Raw genomic sequence first — 15,474 nt, forward strand, 5'->3', positions numbered from 1 at the left:
TCAAACGATTCTAATCGTTCCCTTCAAAACGTTGATATAAATGCAAAACGCATCTCAAAAACTTATAACAATTTAATGTTTTGTGAAATATTTCTGGACGACTAAAGCCATTCGAAGTAATTGAAAGAGTCTTAGGACAAATTCTGAGTAAGCATGGCGATAGCCGGCCGGTGTGGCCTTGCGGTTCTAGGCGCTTCAGTCTGGAACCGCGTGACCGCTACGTGCGCAGGTTCGAATTCTGCCTTGGGCATGGATGTGTGTGATGTCCTTAGGTTAGTTAGGTTTAAGTAGTTCTAAGTTCTAGGGAACTGATGACCACAGATGTTAAGTCCCATAGTGCTCAGAGCCATTTGAACCAGCCATGGCGATACAATAAGTTAGTGAAGCCTGACATTCTCAGGGAGGAGACGGTGGTCTTAATGTAGCTTATTAAATAAAATTTTTCCTATTAAAATTAAAGTACAATAACTTGTTCCAGTTGCTGTCTACAACGGTCATCAGATACGTAAACAAGCGAAGGAAAAGTAGCCTATTTGTACAGCGCTGTACTTTGACGTTCTTTAACATGTGACTCTCACGTATGATACGTCTTTTACATGTGGCACGTTGCCAATTACCTATACAAAGTATGTTCCCTGTCTTGTAATTTTTAGCTTGAGACCCTTGTTATTTTTAGAGTTTTACAATTATTTGGGCTTTATTTTTGTTTTTTATTTTTTTCAAATGTGTGTGAATTCCTAAGGGACCAAACTGTTGAGGTCATAGGTCCCTAGACTTACACGCTAATTAAACTAACTTATGATAAGAAAAACACACACATCCATGCCCGTGGGAGGACTCGAATCTCCGGCGGGAGGGGCCAGGATTTTATTCTTGAATTATTGCCAGTTGCGTAGGACTTGCTTCCTACATACGACATGCTGCTAGTTAACAATGTAATACAGCATCACTGCCTTGTAATTTTAATTACATGCCGTTGTTATGTTTACAGTTATAAAATTCCATGGTGACGTTTTTTAAATTACGTACGGTCATTGTCTTGGTATTCACAAATACATTCATTGCATGAATACAGCTAATGGTGCTCTTCCAATTATTCACCACTATTGTACATTTTGAACTGTATGATATCTTATAAGCATTAGCATATTTTTTACTACACTGTTTAATGGATTTGTCAAATGTTCCCTTTTAATATTAGAATTGGATCCCCATTATACACTGAAGAGCCAAAGAAACTGGTACACCTGCCTAATATTGTGTAGGGCCCCAGCGAGCACACAGAATTGCCGCAACAATTTGTGACATGGACTGGACTAATGTCTGAAGTAACGCTGGAGGGAACTGACACCAATAATCTTGCAGGGCTGTCCATAAATCCGTAAGGGTACGAGGGGGTGGAGATCTCTTCTGAACAGCACGTTGCAAGGCATCCCAGATGTGCTCAATAATGTTTATGTCTGGAGAGTTTGGTGGCCAGTGGAAGTGTTTAAACTCAGAAGAGTGTTCCTGGAGCCACTCTGTAGCAATTCTGGACGTGTGTAGTGTCGTATTGTCCTGTTGGCATTGCCCAAATCCGCCGGAATGCACAATGGACGTGGATGGATGCAAGTTATCAGACAGGATGCTTACATACTTGTCACCAGTCATAGTCGTCTCTAGACGTATCAGGGGCCCCATATCACCCCAACTGTACACGCCCCACGCCATTACAGAGCATCCACCTGCTTCAACAGTCCCCTGGTGACATGCAGGTTCCATGGATTCATGAGGTTGTCTCCATACCCCGTACGCATCCATCCGCTCGATACAATTTGAAACTAGACTCGTCGGACCAGGAAACATGTTTCCAGCCATCTACAGTCCAATGTCTGTGTTGACGTGCCCAGGCGAGGTGTAAAGCTTGGTGTCGTGGAGTCATCAAGAGTACACGAGCGGGTCTTCGTCTCCGTAAGCCCATATCGACGGTGTTTCGTTGAACGTTTCGCACGTGGACACTTGTTTATAGCCCAGCATTGAAAGCTGCAGGAATTTACGGAAGGGATGCACTTCTATCACTTTGAACGATTCCCTTCAGTCGTCGTTGGTCCCGTTCTTGTAGGATTTTTTCCGGTCGCAGCAATGTGGAAGAGTTGGTATTTTACCGGATTCCTGATGTTCACGGCACACTCGTGAAATGGTCGTACAGGAAAATCCCCATTTCATCGCTATACCGGAGATACTGTGTCCCATCGCTCGTGCGCCGACTATAGCATCACGTTCAAACTCACTTAAATCTTGATAACCTGCCGTTGTAGCAGCAGTGACCGATCTTACAACTGCGCCAGACACTTGTGTTCGATACGCATTGCCGACCGCAGCTCTGAATGCTGCCTGTTTACATACCTCTGTATTTGAATACGCATGCCTGTATCTGTTTCCTTGTCGCTTCAGTGTATTTTTTGGTCAGCTTTTATACAATAGTTTTTATATCTTAGTTGGTTGTACAAATTTTTCTTCGGTTACTTTTCCAACATTTGTTTACAGATTCGAAGATGTTTGTAGAAAGCAATAATTGGTTATCTTAATTTAACTGTAATAGGAAAATAGCGTTCTAGGCATTAATTTTTTTTACTTTAAAAATTTTTATCTAGTAAGCTAGAGGATATAATAGGTCGTATGATGCAATAAAACAAATTTATTCGATCCATGATAAAATTGAGCAGTTACACAGAACAGTGAATTTGAAATATTTAATAAGAGAGATAGTTTTAGCATATTCACTGATGAGCCAAAACATCATTACTGCCCACTGCGAGACAATGCGCCTTTGTGGCGTAGATGGCACGTGACGCTTGTATAAGCAGGGGAGAGGCGTTCGGCGAATCTTCTAACGAGGTGCTGTGCCGCAAATAGGGACATCGACTGACATGAGCAACTTTGACAAAGGGCATTCTTATTGACCGGCGTCTGGAAGCAAGCATCTCGGAAAAGGAGAAACTTGTGGCTGTCGTCGTGCCACTGTCGTGAGAGTTTACTGAATCTGGTTGAAAAACGCTCGGACCGCGAGTAGGCGACAACGTGCTACACGTTGTACAGGATATTGTCGTCCGTCACTCGCCAGACCTGTCTTAGTGATCCGCAGAATCCCAACTGGGTTTCTAACACTCGCCACTGGTAGCGCAGTTCAAACATTTTAGCATATTTTATATGAGATAAGAATAACATTACAAAAGAGCTCGGATTTTAAAGCTACGAAGTAAAATTCCGGAAACCTGCGAAAAACTGCTGATTTTTCCATGATTTTTCCAGGACTTTACAATCCGCTGATATTTCCCGTGGAGAAGGGACTGCTCACTATATGTGTGAAAAAGAGTAAAATAGGGACATTTTACAGAGATGGCGACAAAGGAGATCCTGGGAAATACAGATCTTTAACAATTACATCCACTTTATAAGAAATTGTACAAATAGCGTAGTTATAAAATTCGTAAAAAAATGAAGTATCCTATATGAAACACAGCATGGCTTTAGGAAAGGGAGGTGTACAAAAACAGCTGTGTCAAGTTGCACGACACATATGATCAGAGCTTTGGAAGAACAAAAGAAAGTTTTTAGCGTATTTATTGACCTCTCAGAACCCTTCCACTGTGTATTCCATACTACTCTGTTAGATAAACTGCACAGATATGGTATCAGGGCAGGATGCAGCCTGTCTAGCAAAATCATTTATAGAAAACAGAGAACAAAATGTAGAGTTAAGATACAATGCAAACAAGAAGACGAAACCTTTTACTCTGATTTTCAAGAGGTAAATTATGGGGTAGCACAAGGCTCAGTACTTGGTCAACTAATGTTAGTATTGTATGTAAATGACATGGCAGTGTCAATAAAAGAAAATGTAATAATATACACAGATGATACCTATTTCATTGTAAGTAGTAGCTCAATAAATGATTTAGGAACAAGAACTATTATGGACAAAGATGCCCGCCCGGTTAGCCGTGCAGTCTAACGCACTGCTCTCCGCGCGGGAAGGCGTGCCGGTCCCTGGCACGAATCCGCCTGGCGGATTAGTGTCATGTCCGGTGTGCCGGCCAGTCTGTGGATGGTTTTTAAGGCGGTTTTCCATCTAGCTCGGCGAATGCGAGCTGGTTCCCCTTATTCCGCCTCAGTTACACTATGTCGGCGAATGCTGTAGAAACAATTTCTCCACGTATGCGTACACCATAATTACTCTACCACGCAAACATTTGGGGTTACACTCGTCTGGTGTGAGACGTTCTCGGGAGGGTCCACTGGGGGCCGAACCGCACAATAACCGTGGGTTCGGTTTGGGGCGGCGGTGGAATGAGTGGACTGCTGTAGCCTGTTGAGAGGTGGTGTATCACTGAGGCTACAGCGGGGACGAAGCCTCTCCGTTGTTTCTAGGACCCCAGTTCAATACAATACAATACAAAGGAGAAAGAAACGGAAAACGAATATTTAAGTGAAAACATTCCATTAGAAAATGAAAACAGCCTACAAGGAAATACTTGCAAAGAGAACAACATATGAAGAGAAACTAAATATAAGATTAGGGAACATTGCTAACAGAAACTGACAGTTGCAAGTTCCCAGAACTAACAATAGGCAAGCTTATGACTTGGGGAAATCAAATATAAGCTGCAGTATATTTTTAATGAAAAAGGTGTTTCACACAGTTGATATAGATACACTGTTAAAGATGTGCTATTGACTAATGCACCCACATTCATCATGCTATACAATAATATTGGGCGGCGCAACAAATGAACATATGAACAGGCTGCTGAAACTACAAGAAAAGCAATCAGATTTACTGGAAGGCTATCGCCAAGAGAGTCCTTTAAAAACAAATTAAAAGAATACAAAATTATGACCGTACCGTCTGTGTATATATTCGAAACTATCATCACCTTAAATTAAATTGTACCCCAATGTTAAACAGAGAACTACACAATTGCACTACAAAAGTAAAGATGACTATTAAATCAACAATAACCGACTACAGTTGGCCGATAAAGACCCTAATAAGGCAGGGTGCTTGCAACACAACAGATTACCTAGCAGTTTAAAAAATGTAAAACCGCCACCAGTTTTCAAAACAAAACAAAGAGAGTACTTAAAACAGCATGTTTGCATAGTACTAAGGAATATTTTGAGAACAGTTCGAAAGAATTTGCAGTACTGAAGAAATATCTTGGAAACTGCGCTACATACACTGTGCCAGTGGAAAGTGAACTTGAAAATGATTCTTACGCCTCACCTATTACAGCAGAAATTGAAATTGGTTGCCTATACGGAGTAAATTAAATTAATATCAAAATTTTAGTGTTGCCTATGTTTTTATCAATTATTTTACATTTTTAAATCTACGTATAAGTGTATTGTAAAATAATAATATATATGCACAAATTGCAATTTACACTATACGTGAAATTGTAAACATATACCGACGTATCCAATATCTCTCTAAACAGCGAGTAAAAGATGAATAAATAAATATAAAATATTCGCAGTCTCCTTGGTGGAGGCCGGAGACTCGCTCTGTAAACCAGGATAAGCGTTGGGGTGCAATGCTGGAGCCGACACAAGTGTTTTCGGGCACACTATTCAGCGCACATTTTTGAACATAGGTGTCCGCATACATATTTCCATACTGATCCAACGAAATTGCAAATTACGACTACAGTGGGCACGGGATCATCGGCATTGGACCGTGGATCAACTGAAATTCGTCGCCTGGTCGGATGAATCACTTTCCTTGTTGCACTAGCTCGTATGTGATCTCCGGATAAGCCGTCAAAAATGGTTCAAATTGCTCTGAGCACTATGAGACTCAACTTCTGAGGTCATTAGTCCCCTAGAACGTAGAACTAGTTAAACCTAACTAACCTAAGGACATCACATACATCCATGCCCGAGGCAGGAGCCGGCCAGAGTGGCCGAGCGGTTCTAGGCGCAACAGTCTGGAGCCGCGCGACCGTTACGGTCGCAGGTTAGAATCCTGCCTCGGGCATTGATGTGTGTGATGTCCTTGGGTTAGTTAAGTTTAAGTAGTTCTAAGTTCTAGGGGACTGATGACCTCAGAAGTTAAGTCCCATAGTGCTCAGAGCCATTTGAACCATTTGAACCCGAGGCAGGATTCGAACCTGCGACCGTAGCGGTCTCGCGGTTCCAGACTGCAGCGCCTAGAACCGCACGGCCACTTCGACCGGCGATAAGCCGTCATTCAGGTGAACGACTGCTCGAAACATGTACCGCCCCATGGGCGCTGGCCGGCTGGCGGTGGTGCGTCTGGGTCAGGGGGCGGGGGGGGGGGGGGGGGGAAGTAGTTTTATGCTATAACATTGGGAACGTCCGCCTGGCTTCCCATGGCACTTGTGATACTAAACGAAGGCATACAAACAGCTGTAGTCTACTTGAACGTTATTGCAGACCAATTGTATCCCTTCACGCTTGACGTCATCCCCGACAGCGATTTCATCTTCCGACAGCTTTACTTTACGTGCGGTAAAGTCAGAACCGTGCTACAGAGTTTTGAGGAGTATGAGCGTGAACTCACGTTAATGTCTTGTGCCACCGACTATGTCGTATCTGAACCCTATTTAATACACCTGTGATGGTATACGGCGCAAGCTCCGCGTCCACAAACTACAGCTGCGTAATTTTCGCTTATTACGAGGGCTGGAACTTTAACAGCGGCAACTATTTATTTGCAAACTTATACAAAAGAGATACACGATGACTAAATGAAACCCTCAGCTGCCGACAGGTGTTGTTGATATACCTCGATGTGGGCAGCTGAAAATGTGTGCCCCAACCGGGACTCGAACCCGGGATCTCCTACTTACATGGCAGACGCTCTAACCATCTGAGCGACCGAGGACCCAGATGAATAGCGCGACTGCAGGGACTTATCCCTTGCACGCTTCCCGTGAGACTCACATTCCCATGTAAGCAGGAGATTCGACTCCCGGTCGGGGCACACATTTTCAGCAGTCCACATCGAGGTATATCAACAACACCTGTCGCCAGCTGAGGGTTTCAGTTAGTCATCATTTATTCCAGGGAAAAGCTGCACGGTCATCAACAGTATCTGTTCTTTCAAAAACAGTTACTGTCTTCATACATGTAGTTAAAGGCTACCCAGTGCCCTAGAACCTAGAACTACTTAAAACTAACTAACCTAAAGACATCACACACATCGATGCCCGAGGCAGGATTCGAACCTGCGACCGTAGTGATCGCGTGGTTCCAGACTGTAGCGCCTAGAATCGCTCGGCCACTCCGGCCGGCTTCAATTTAGGATTCATGTTGATGTGACTAGGGCTTAATCCTTGAAGTGGTGGTGGGTGACACAGCACTTCGCAGCCCCATCGATAGAGCAAACCAGTGCTGCACAAAGTGTTGGCTCTTCTGGCTCTAAGTTGTTCCAAAAACGAACAGCTTAGAGAAAGCGGTGGCAACAGTTTATGCTGCACCCGCCTATCATGCTGCAGGACAATGTGGTGCAAACTGTGACTGATTTGTCGACCGGTTGTGCGGTGAAGTGCTGGACCAATTTTGCACATGACCTGTGTGTAGACATCTGGTTCCATATACCTCAGGAAAAATACTAACTACATGACGAATCCATGCAATATCAGACCAAATTAATATATAACATGTTATCACCCTACTGATGCATGTCTTGATTCACACCAAAGTGAAGCACGTATGTATTATGTTCTTGTAGGACCGTACTTGATGGTTCTACGTAAAAACTTGCGAAAACTGGAGGGAGTCCTCTAAAATATCGCACCTATCTTGCAGCATTCTATGGCAAAGTACCTAGAGACGATTTCAATGCATATTTTCGCCTTTCTACAACAGTAAGAGAGCACGCACTTATTGCAGCACTGTCAACTGAAAGATGAATATTGGGTCCTAAACGAACATGTGATTACGCAGGGTGAAATGACATCTTCCGAAAACAGTCAGCACTTTTGAAACTCTGCCACGTGTACAGCTGCGACTCCCTAGTTGAATTCTCGAGTTTTAACCTGCAACTGCACTCTCGCGACCTCGCAGATAATTTCTAGCAGGGCTATTTCGCTCTAATGTGCGACAGAGGTAAGTTCCACTATGAGCAGACTCCTAGAACATGTACTTGGGTTCTGCTAAGTGCAAGTGAGACTGTAGGACATTATGTACGCTGAAACTGACATGAAATCACAGTGAAGTTACTCGGCGTAAACTGGAGAACAGTTCATGATTTCTCCATTTTTTGATGAAGAGGAACGTGCTCTGAAAGGATTAGATTGCTGTCTTGAAATATCCTCTTCAGCATCTGCACTTTCCTCAAGACAATTTACCACCCTTAGAGACTGCGTCAGAATCATACGAATAACACTACACGGACATGAGTGTGCTTGTGTGTCCCCCAGAGCACATGCCCCCACCCATGTTAAAAATATGTGAGAAGCCTTCGACCGAGAAATGCGCGGCTAGGACCCAGCTCCTAGCAGTCTTTGTGAGCTGTAAATAATCACACTTGGATCATGATGACTTTCGAACCTTTCGCTGCCTCGTGGAATGCTTGTCACGAGGTGCTGATGCTGTCATCAAGGCGAAGAGTGGTTGTTAAACGATAATAGGTGCAGACATGTAAATCGATAACTCAGGGGTATATTGATAAATCAACTACATACCGATAAAGGTTGTCAAATTAAACACCTTTCAGTCTTTTAGTTTCCAAACTTGTTTATTTGCCAAATAAAACTAGTTTGGAAACTAGACGGCTGAAAGGTGTTTAATTTGACATCCTGTATCGAACAGCCGAGTCCCGCAACCATCTCTAAAAAGATGGACATACCGAGACATATCGATAATGCTGAAAACCATTTAAGGAAATTTTATCTGTCTAAAAATTTCCTTATGCTCTTTGAAACTGCTACAGAGTATTTCGTGAAGTCTAAACAAGTGCCCATAATACAAACTGTCAAACACAGGAAGAGATGGGTAGAGATAATTAATGAAACCTAAATACTGATAAAACTTCATCTGAATATGAACCAAGAAGAGCAGTACATAATCTAAATATAAAAAAAAACCTTAAGACCAAATACAAATGAGTTTGGATGCTCATGGCGACCGAATTAGAACTAAAAAAATAAGGTTTGGGAGCAGCTAGTGGACAGTATCTATCTTTTTAATATGGAGTCATATCACTTTGTGTTCAGTGACGTTCATTCTAATAAGTATGCTACTCTAAGAAAGATTAAGGCACCTAAGTTAATATGGAAATTTACACTCAGAAAAAGCGTCGCGGTGATGGTTAAAACAGACTTAAGTTCAGAAGTTAATTATGGTTTTGAACTTGGCGAAATAGACAGAATGTCCATAAAAATGTCTCAATTATAAATTTTAATAATATAAACTGTAAGTATTGTAAAGTATTGGCTTGGAGTCACAATGAAAGAGTAACTCAAACAGGTTTAGATAGGCGATTGCTCGAGTGCCGCTTTATTGTTTACGCGCTTGCAGCGCAACATACGCAAAATGGTGTCTCCTGAGCGTGTAACGTTCTGTGTTCCTACAGTTTTCCGAGAATGAATCTGTAATTTCCATTCAACGTTTGTTTCCTTAAAAGTTTAATTGTGATCTTCCATGTGGCTACAACATCCGAAGATGGTATAGTCAATTCGAAACGACCTGCTGTGTGTGTATAGGGAAAAGCACGGGATGACCAAAAGTATCCGAAGACGACACTGACCGTGTCACAGCATCTTATCATCTTAAGCCGCAGAAGTCTGTTCGGAAAGAAAGTCTTGAACTTCAGTTGCCAAAGGCGGCAGTGAAGAAGGTCTTAAGAAAACCTTTACAGACACATCCAAACCGGTTACAGTTGGCCAGGTGACTATGGTATACGTCATAGCATTGCAAGTGAAGTGTTGCAGCGGGAAGATGACTTCCTTGATTGTGCAGTGTTTAGTGAGACGCAACTTCTCATGCATGTGGGAAGGTAAATACCCATAATGTTCCTCTCTGAAGATCAGAACATCCTCACGAACCTGTAAGACATCAAAGAGATTTCCCAACATTAAACGTTTTCCACGCTGTGCCCTGCGTCAAGTGCACGGTGTGGCTTATCTGGATACATTGAAACAACGGCTCTTACCCCAATTAGAAGCTGAACCTGAAAATTTCATTTGGCAACAAGATGGAGCCCCTCACCATTCGCATCTCTTTGTACGGGAGTGGTTGAACACCAAAGTCCCTCAGCGTTGGGTTGGTCGTAATGGTCAATACGACAGAGCTCTTTCTCGCTGGTTGCCACGTTCACCTTATTTCATGCCATGCGATTTTTCCCTTTGGGGCTTCATAAAAGACCGTTTCTACGTTTCACCACTACCTAATGATTTGCAAGAGTTGAAACACAGAATTGAAGAGGGTATTGATTTCATTACTACGGACTTGTTAACGAAAGTGTGGGAAGAACTGGATTTTAGGTTGTATGTCTGCTGTACAACCAAAGGTGCACATATTGAATATTTGTAAGAAAAACTAGATTAGTTTACCGTACATATGATGTATGATTTGTTGTAAATAGTCTAAATTAAACTGTTACAGTATACCAGTGAAACTGGGACATTCTTTTATCGACACCCTGTTTATATATACATTATGTTGCCAAATACTCGTGCGGAGGCGTTTCGTATCATATCAGGGTATGCATCCGATGGCATGGAAGTTCAAACACAAAACTGCAGCATCGTAGGTACTCCCGGAATGTGTCAGTGAAGGACACTACGCGAGTATCGACGGAGTAAGATTGAAACGGCCCTTGTGTTCAGAAATTGCGGTCTGCGACATTTAACGTGTGGCACTGTCTGAAATAGCTGAAGGAGCAGTAAACTCAATCATACCTATTAATTTATTGCTTAAATTTCGTGTTTAACGGTAAGCAGATGACGTCCTTAACAAGTATAGATGCAGCAAAACGCAACGCATCAATTTAGTACGAATTCGTTTACCTACGCCGTGCGTCCCAAATGTTGTGCACTATAATCCAAAGAGCCATCAGTATCAAATTCGGAGAATTTTAGGTGTGTATTGAAATTAGTTAGTCAGTGTAGTGTCAAAGACAATGGCGTTCGGATCCCCCCGTCGGAGGTTCGAGTCCTCCCTCGGACACGAGTATGTGTGTTATCCTTAGCGGAAGTTATTTAAGTTAGATCAAGTAGTATGTAAGCTTATGGACCGATGACCTCAGCAATTTTGTCCCATAGAACTTACCACAAATTTCCAAATTTCCAATTTCAATGGCGCTTACATTTGCTTCCAGATGTGGCTTCATGTACAGCGCAACTATGCAGCAGGAGATTGTATGTGCTTTTACCATCCTCAGCTATACTGCTCATACAGGTACTGACCAAATGTACTGCAGAGCTACCTAATTTGTCATTTCGCTGCTAGGTTTCCGTGCAAATAAAATATATATGTCTTTTTGATCGCAGTGAGAAAAAAATCAATCCCATAACCCTGTGTGAACCCGAAGGAAAATGTTGAGTCTCATTTTGACATCATAAGCATACTTTAAACGGAAGTGGCTTGCCAGAAAATGATCCATGAAAACGAGTAATTTGTCTGATGTGAAATTATTCATACAGGACAGAGGTTTTTAATGACTTCTCATCAATTGTAACATTAGGTTTACTACGTTACGAATGAAGATGGGGTCAAACAGAAATAGTGAGACATAGAGCTGGCTTACGGACGATTATCCTCGATAAGTACAAGTCCCACGCTGCTGGCAATATCCCTCTATTGAAGTTTCTTCCCACTGTGTTCGTTTCTAGAGCAATCGAACAGTTACTTAGCAACTTAGACCCATTGGTGGGTTTAAATTGTTTAAGGAATTAATTTTAAATATAGTCGTGACGACTAGAATACGAGCATATATAGTCCGTGCTGATAACTTGCAACAAACGACGACAGTGGGTTCTGTACCCTACAGAATGATATACAAGTTGTTGTTTACAAGCGCTTACATATTTACTGCGTTAACGTTGGTATGCTTTTGCGACGAAACTATTCTGTTCGCTCCTGGATAAACACGTATTTACAACGGGTGCCACGATTATCAAAGCTATGCAGAGAGAACAGGAGCTGATTTCAGATTTATATGACCTCTTTAGGCAAGTTTTCAATGGCTAGCAAACACATGTGTGTATGTTTATGATAGAGCGAGAGAAAAAGACAGTGATAAGGGGGAGGGGGCGGGAGGTCAGTACGGCGTGTGCAGAAGTGCGTGCGTGTTTTCCTTTCTAAATAATTATTCTCCTCCTGCGCAGGTTAGCTAAACGTATATGCTATACACAGTGCACAGTGTTCCATGTAATATTCCTGGAATATTACCGTTGTTTACACAAAAATCTCATGCTACACGTAAGTTAACGTTCAGCTGCCAACTGCATTATTGTCTTAGTTGTCTGCCCGTTTATCCGAGTGTTAGTCGGACACCCGCATTATCCTGGCTTTCAAACAGACAACATGCAAACAATCTAACACGAAATCACAATGACACATTTAACTTCGTAAATAGCATGTTTTGACCTCTTTTCGAAGAAAGTTGAAACCACTGTCGGTGTCACGATAATCTCTCAGTTATGGAAAGTAATCCCGAAATTTTATTACCAGAAAAATATCTTTAAGGGAGTAACAGTTATAATACTGTGTTGAATGACATCATTGATTTATTATGGCTGTAGACTCCATCGCAAGTACATTGTTGTAACATTCTGATATTAATTAGTGAGGAATTGTAATAACACACATGACAATGAGTGTGTCACACACAGTCTCTACAGAAATATTTCAGAGAAATGTATTTTCCATAACTAAAAGTGTCTAACGGCATTATTTCACTGCATATAGATGCAAAAATGCTGGTTCACCACATACAGGACGAGTCACTACTATTGCCACCACTCCGAAAGTATGTTAGTAGCTGAAAAGTTTGTAAATGTTGCATGGGAGAACGGGGGCCATAATATGACGTTGGTTTTTTGTTGTTAGGTGGGGTCGCTTCAGAGATATGATCAACTTTTTTTAACTTTTTTCTGCAAGAGGCTATCGAGACGAATCCAATGATGTGTAACAGTAAGGTCAACGAAGGTCACAAAGGTGGCATGAAAATCCATTCACAGGTGTTCGAAGTGATTGCTATTGGTATCAATGCAGTGCTGCAATCTTCTTATCATGGATTCAGTGGTATTCCTTATCACATCGGCACTCATCGAAGCACATGCTCTGACAATTCTCTCTCGCATATCTTCACTTGTAGTTGGAACGTCTTTATAAACAATGGATTTTACGAATCCCCATAAGAAAAAATCCAGGGGTGTCAAGTCTGGCGAACGAGCCGGCCACGACGCATCTCCTCCGCGTCCAATCCAACGATGTGGGAATTGTCTCTGCAACTTATATCTAGTCATCAGCGAAAAATGTGCAGGACACCCATCTTGTTGATACCACAATCTGTTCCTTGTTCCTAAAGGTATTAATCCAATAACAGACCTAAAGTTTCTTGCAGTAATGTGGTGTACTTCCTAATATCAAGATATCCTTCGATGAAACAGGGGTCTATAATTCTGTCCTCCAGAATCCTACATCATACATTCACCGACCACGGTTTTTGGTGAGGAACTTTCCGTAGCCAACATGGATTTTCAGTTGCCTAATAATGCATGTTATGCAAATTAACATTTCCATAGTTCGTGAATGTAGCCTCGTCAGTAAGTAAAATTAAACTGATAAATGTGTTATCCCTCTGAATCTGAAGCTGAGCCTATCGGCAGAATTCAGTGCGACGCAGAACGCGAACAACACTATTCTGGCTCATGCCAGATTCCCTTGCGATTTGACGAGAACTAACACAAGGATCTCGAGCCACAGTGGCAAGAGTACCAATTTCCGTTTCCTCACTAATAACTTTCCTTTGCAGGATATGTTTCCCATGCGTTAAAGATCCAGTTGTTCTCAATTTATCATACACACATTTAAATGTACGACGTGTACGCTGAGTACCTTGAGGATATCTTTCAGTGTCTAAGTCTCTAGCTCGCACTTAACTTCGTTGGCATTCTCCGTAAATGAGAAGCATATCGACTTGTTCTTCGAAGGACTACATCATTCACATTTACTTGAATCGACGATACTAGTCTTACCGTTGCTATTAGTATTATATTGCAAAACCGTCGAATTGTGTTTACATGTCAGTGGCACGTTAGATGGATATTCCGTATTCGGCGACTATTTACTATTTGCACGATATGCGAGAGAGAATTGTCAGAGAATGTGATTCTACAAGTGCCGATGTGATAAGGAATACCACTCAATACATGATAAGAAGATTGCAGTACTGCACTGATATCAATGGTCATCACTTCGAACACCTTCTGTAAACGGACGTTTCATGCTACCTTTTTGACCTTTGGTGACCTCCAAAGACCTTACTGTAACGCATTATTGGATTCGTCTCGATATCCGCTTTTAGAAAATAAGTAACAAACTATAGCATCCCATTTAAAGAAACAATCCTGACTTTCATATCTCTGAGGCGACCCCACCTAGCAACAAACAACCAACGTCATATTATCGCCCCCGTTGTCCCATGCAACATTTGTCCCATAAACATTTCAGCTACTAACATACTTCCGGATTTATTGTAGGTGGCAATAGTTAGTGACTCACCCTGTATAGTGCACCTTCGTTTTATAGTGAAGCTGAATACACAGGTGGGACTCGCGGACAGTATTGTGCAAATGAAATATGGATGCATCTTATAGTTTACGTAGCCTTACAGGTTAATGTCAATTAACAAATTTCACACTTTGTCTGTTTAGAATACCTCGCGGGACAGATAAATGCATAGATTACTATCTTGTGGCACAAAGATCGAATGCTCACGCCAGGTTAGTGACAGTTATTCTGGTTTCTCACCAGTTTAGATCATTGGTGGATGGATTCTCTACCTCCTCTTCGCAAATATGGAACTGGAACAGTTAAAATACAAGAGCAATCAGATCTCAATTTGCACGATTCTCAACGAAGTAACATACATGACTCTCCCTTCAATCTGGGCGACGCAAAACAATTACGGCAACTGAAATACAACACGTAACATTTTCAAGATAGATTCACCATGCGAATGTCACTGAAATGGGAGTAACGCTAGGAAACAATCCTGTAGCTATTGGTTAAAGAATGTCAGGCATCAAAGTATCTGACATTCCCATGTTAGCATTATACTTTTTTATTTGCAAGTAGGTTATCACAACCTACATTTATCTACAGCTCAGCGAGCACCAAAACACGAGCTAATATCACAGTCAAAGGTACGTGTCTTTCGAAAATTTTTGGGGACTTCTAAGGTAGTGTGTTGTAGTGATTTGAACATAAGATGTGGACTATACGATCTCAGTTTTT

The sequence above is a fragment of the Schistocerca cancellata genome, chromosome 4, assembly GCF_023864275.1.
Source record: "Schistocerca cancellata isolate TAMUIC-IGC-003103 chromosome 4, iqSchCanc2.1, whole genome shotgun sequence".
NCBI classification, from domain to species: domain Eukaryota; kingdom Metazoa; phylum Arthropoda; class Insecta; order Orthoptera; family Acrididae; genus Schistocerca; species Schistocerca cancellata.